The sequence below is a fragment of the Engystomops pustulosus genome, chromosome 3, assembly GCF_040894005.1.
Source record: "Engystomops pustulosus chromosome 3, aEngPut4.maternal, whole genome shotgun sequence".
NCBI classification, from domain to species: Eukaryota; Metazoa; Chordata; class Amphibia; order Anura; family Leptodactylidae; genus Engystomops; species Engystomops pustulosus.
In genome coordinates, this window is record NC_092413.1 from 224,770,639 (window position 1) to 224,775,638 (window position 5,000).

Below are 5,000 nucleotides of genomic sequence, written 5' to 3' on the forward strand. Positions count from 1 at the left end.
TATCTAAAGCACACATGGAAGAAGAAGGTTCTTCAGATGGAAGAGAAGAAGCACAGCAGAAAAGTTCTTGCTGCCAGCTTAATAAATGTGCAAAATGGAAGGATACCAACAAAAAAAAATCTCCTTCGAGCCGGAATTGAACCAGCGACCTAAGGATTGCTATTAGAGTACTACAGTCCTCCGCTCTACCAGCTGAGCTATCGAAGGCTTGGGGGAAGCCCTGGGTGCGTGCTTACTAGCCTTACTTTTCAGTGTCACGGCCTTGGCAAGCAGGAGACGATTTCTCCCAATTTTGAAAAAGGCTGCAAAAAGGACAAAGCTGGAGGATGCGGGCATCGATCCCGCTACCTCTCGCATGCTAAGCGAGCGCTCTACCATTTGAGCTAATCCCCCTCTGCTGCTGAGGGGTGTGTGGAGGGTGGAGTTTTTTCCACTAGACTCTGACTTTTTGGTAGGTCGTTTTTTTTTTTTTTTTTTAAGTGTGGATGTAAGGCAGCCTTAAGCAAATCAAGATTGCAAAGCCAGGGCGGCTTTGAAAACTATTTTTGGACACGAGCTAGATTGGGAGCAGTAATTTGGGCTTCGGTTGACCGCGTCCTGGGCAGAAACAGGAGTCCTAACTCACTAGAGAGATTTGGCTAATTGTAACGTCAGAGATGGAAAAAAAAAATTCAGGCACCAAGCAGAGAATGGTTTCTATGCGCAGGTATCTGGGTTACAGGTCTGTCACAGCCTGGGAGGGTCTGAAAACGCTTTTGGACACGAGCTAGATTGGGAGCAGTGATTTGGACTGATGATGACCAGTTTCTGGGCACAAACAGGAGTCCGAACTTACTAGGTGGAGCTTTTGCAAATTGTAACATTGTAGACGGACAAAAGGAAGGACGCTAGCAGAGGATGGTTTCGATCCATCGACCTCTGGGTTATGGGCCCAGCACGCTTCCGCTGCGCCACTCTGCTGCTACGTGCAATGGCTTGGGAGAAGTTCTCACTAGACACTGACTTTTGCTGGGCTACTTAAGGAAAGGCGGCCCTCCGTCAGTCTGTGTAGAGATTTATTGGTTGTTGGGGAACATTTCGGGGCCCACAACTGGTTGCTTATTTTGTTTTCATTTTGTTGCTCGGAAGATCACCCGTACACATAGGCCATTGACCTGCCTGAAACTGGAACACCAGGCGAGCAGCTTCCGTGTCTCTGTGGCGCAATCGGTTAGCGCGTTCGGCTGTTAACCGAAAGGTTGGTGGTTCGAGCCCACCCAGGGACGCAGTCCTCTTTTGCTTCCGCCTGCTGCTTGAGTGGCTCAGCTACAACTTCAATTAAGAGCTCCGTATAACTGGCCAGTTTCAATATCTAAAGCACACATGGAAGAAGAAGGTTCTTCAGATGGAAGAGAAGAAGCACAGCAGAAAAGTTCTTGCTGCCAGCTTAATAAATGTGCAAAATGAAAGGATACCAACAAAAAAAAATCTCCTTCGAGCCGGAATTGAACCAGCGACCTAAGGATTGCTATTAGAGTACTACAGTCCTCCGCTCTACCAGCTGAGCTATCGAAGGCTTGGGGGAAGCCCTGGGTGCGTGCTTACTAGCCTTACTTTTCAGTGTCACGGCCTTGGCAAGCAGGAGACGATTTCTCCCAATTTTGAAAAAGGCTGCAAAAAGGACAAAGCTGGAGGATGCGGGCATCGATCCCGCTACCTCTCGCATGCTAAGCGAGCGCTCTACCATTTGAGCTAATCCCCCTCTGCTGCTGAGGGGTGTGTGGAGGGTGGAGTTTTTTCCACTAGACTCTGACTTTTTGGTAGGTCGTTTTTTTTTTTGTTTTTTTTTTAAGTGTGGATGTAAGGCAGCCTTAAGCAAATCAAGACTGCAAAGCCAGGGCGGCTTTGAAAACTATTTTTGGACACGAGCAAGATTGGGAGCAGTAATTTGGGCTTCGGTTGACCGCGTCCTGGGCAGAAACAGGAGTCCTAACTCACTAGAGAGATTTGGCTAATTGTAACGTCAGAGATGGAAAAAAAAAATTCAGGCACCAAGCAGAGAATGGTTTCTATGCGCAGGTATCTGGGTTACAGGTCTGTCACAGCCTGGGAGGGTCTGAAAACGCTTTTGGACACGAGCTAGATTGGGAGCAGTGATTTGGACTGATGATGACCAGTTTCTGGGCACAAACAGGAGTCCGAACTTACTAGGTGGAGCTTTTGCAAATTGTAACATTGTAGACGGACAAAAGGAAGGACGCTAGCAGAGGATGGTTTCGATCCATCGACCTCTGGGTTATGGGCCCAGCACGCTTCCGCTGCGCCACTCTGCTGCTACGTGCAATGGCTTGGGAGAAGTTCTCACTAGACACTGACTTTTGCTGGGCTACTTAAGGAAAGGCGGCCCTCCGTCAGTCTGTGTAGAGATTTATTGGTTGTTGGGGAACATTTCGGGGCCCACAACTGGTTGCTTATTTTGTTTTCATTTTGTTGCTCGGAAGATCACCCGTACACATAGGCCATTGACCTGCCTGAAACTGGAACACCAGGCAAGCAGCTTCCGTGTCTCTGTGGCGCAATCGGTTAGCGCGTTCGGCTGTTAACCGAAAGGTTGGTGGTTCGAGCCCACCCAGGGACGCAGTCCTCTTTTGCTTCCGCCTGCTGCTTGAGTGGCTCAGCTACAACTTCAATTAAGAGCTCCGTATAACTGGCCAGTTTCAATATCTAAAGCACACATGGAAGAAGAAGGTTCTTCAGATGGAAGAGAAGAAGCACAGCAGAAAAGTTCTTGCTGCCAGCTTAATAAATGTGCAAAATGAAAGGATACCAACAAAAAAAAATCTCCTTCGAGCCGGAATTGAACCAGCGACCTAAGGATTGCTATTAGAGTACTACAGTCCTCCGCTCTACCAGCTGAGCTATCGAAGGCTTGGGGGAAGCCCTGGGTGCGTGCTTACTAGCCTTACTTTTCAGTGTCACGGCCTTGGCAAGCAGGAGACGATTTCTCCCAATTTTGAAAAAGGCTGCAAAAAGGACAAAGCTGGAGGATGCGGGCATCGATCCCGCTACCTCTCGCATGCTAAGCGAGCGCTCTACCATTTGAGCTAATCCCCCTCTGCTGCTGAGGGGTGTGTGGAGGGTGGAGTTTTTTCCACTAGACTCTGACTTTTTGGTAGGTCGTTTTTTTTTTTTTTTTTAAGTGTGGATGTAAGGCAGCCTTAAGCAAATCAAGACTGCAAAGCCAGGGCGGCTTTGAAAACTATTTTTGGACACGAGCTAGATTGGGAGCAGTAATTTGGGCTTCGGTTGACCGCGTCCTGGGCAGAAACAGGAGTCCTAACTCACTAGAGAGATTTGGCTAATTGTAACGTCAGAGATGGAAAAAAAAAATTCAGGCACCAAGCAGAGAATGGTTTCTATGCGCAGGTATCTGGGTTACAGGTCTGTCACAGCCTGGGAGGGTCTGAAAACGCTTTTGGACACGAGCTAGATTGGGAGCAGTGATTTGGACTGATGATGACCAGTTTCTGGGCACAAACAGGAGTCCGAACTTACTAGGTGGAGCTTTTGCAAATTGTAACATTGTAGACGGACAAAAGGAAGGACGCTAGCAGAGGATGGTTTCGATCCATCGACCTCTGGGTTATGGGCCCAGCACGCTTCCGCTGCGCCACTCTGCTGCTACATGCAATGGCTTGGGAGAAGTTCTCACTAGACACTGACTTTTGCTGGGCTACTTAAGGAAAGGCGGCCCTCCGTCAGTCTGTGTAGAGATTTATTGGTTGTTGGGGAACATTTCGGGGCCCACAACTGGTTGCTTATTTTGTTTTCATTTTGTTGCTCGGAAGATCACCCGTACACATAGGCCATTGACCTGCCTGAAACTGGAACACCAGGCAAGCAGCTTCCGTGTCTCTGTGGCGCAATCGGTTAGCGCGTTCGGCTGTTAACCGAAAGGTTGGTGGTTCGAGCCCACCCAGGGACGCAGTCCTCTTTTGCTTCCGCCTGCTGCTTGAGTGGCTCAGCTACAACTTCAATTAAGAGCTCCGTATAACTGGCCAGTTTCAATATCTAAAGCACACATGGAAGAAGAAGGTTCTTCAGATGGAAGAGAAGAAGGTTCTTCAGATGGAAGAGAAGAAGCACAGCAGAAAAGTTCTTGCTGCCAGCTTAATAAATGTGCAAAATGAAAGGATACCAACAAAAAAAAATCTCCTTCGAGCCGGAATTGAACCAGCGACCTAAGGATTGCTATTAGAGTACTACAGTCCTCCGCTCTACCAGCTGAGCTATCGAAGGCTTGGGGGAAGCCCTGGGTGCGTGCTTACTAGCCTTACTTTTCAGTGTCACGGCCTTGGCAAGCAGGAGACGATTTCTCCCAATTTTGAAAAAGGCTGCAAAAAGGACAAAGCTGGAGGATGCGGGCATCGATCCCGCTACCTCTCGCATGCTAAGCGACCGCTCTACCATTTGAGCTAATCCCCCTCTGCTGCTGAGGGGTGTGTGGAGGGTGGAGTTTTTTCCACTAGACTCTGACTTTTTGGTAGGTCGTTTTTTTTTTTGTTTTTTTTTTAAGTGTGGATGTAAGGCAGCCTTAAGCAAATCAAGACTGCAAAGCCAGGGCGGCTTTGAAAACTATTTTTGGACACGAGCAAGATTGGGAGCAGTAATTTGGGCTTCGGTTGACCGCGTCCTGGGCAGAAACAGGAGTCCTAACTCACTAGAGAGATTTGGCTAATTGTAACGTCAGAGATGGAAAAAAAAAATTCAGGCACCAAGCAGAGAATGGTTTCTATGCGCAGGTATCTGGGTTACAGGTCTGTCACAGCCTGGGAGGGTCTGAAAACGCTTTTGGACACGAGCTAGATTGGGAGCAGTGATTTGGACTGATGATGACCAGTTTCTGGGCACAAACAGGAGTCCGAACTTACTAGGTGGAGCTTTTGCAAATTGTAACATTGTAGACGGACAAAAGGAAGGACGCTAGCAGAGGATGGTTTCGATCCATCGACCTCTGGGTT

The 5,000-nt window shown here is 48.3% G+C and overlaps 3 non-coding genes across 3 annotated transcripts; all 3 read left to right on the plus strand.

Moving 5' to 3' along the window:
* The first annotated feature begins 1,191 nt into the window (after nt 1-1,191).
* Nucleotides 1,192-1,265, plus strand: TRNAN-GUU (transfer RNA asparagine (anticodon GUU)). The gene has a single exon. It is a non-coding gene; the product is annotated as a tRNA-Asn (tRNA).
* A 1,278-nt stretch (nt 1,266-2,543) lies between these two features.
* TRNAN-GUU (transfer RNA asparagine (anticodon GUU)) lies at nt 2,544-2,617 on the plus strand. Its single transcript has one exon. It is a non-coding gene; the product is annotated as a tRNA-Asn (tRNA).
* Nucleotides 2,618-3,890: 1,273 nt separating this feature from the next.
* TRNAN-GUU (transfer RNA asparagine (anticodon GUU)) lies at nt 3,891-3,964 on the plus strand. The gene has a single exon. It is a non-coding gene; the product is annotated as a tRNA-Asn (tRNA).
* The last annotated feature ends 1,036 nt before the right edge of the window (nt 3,965-5,000 follow it).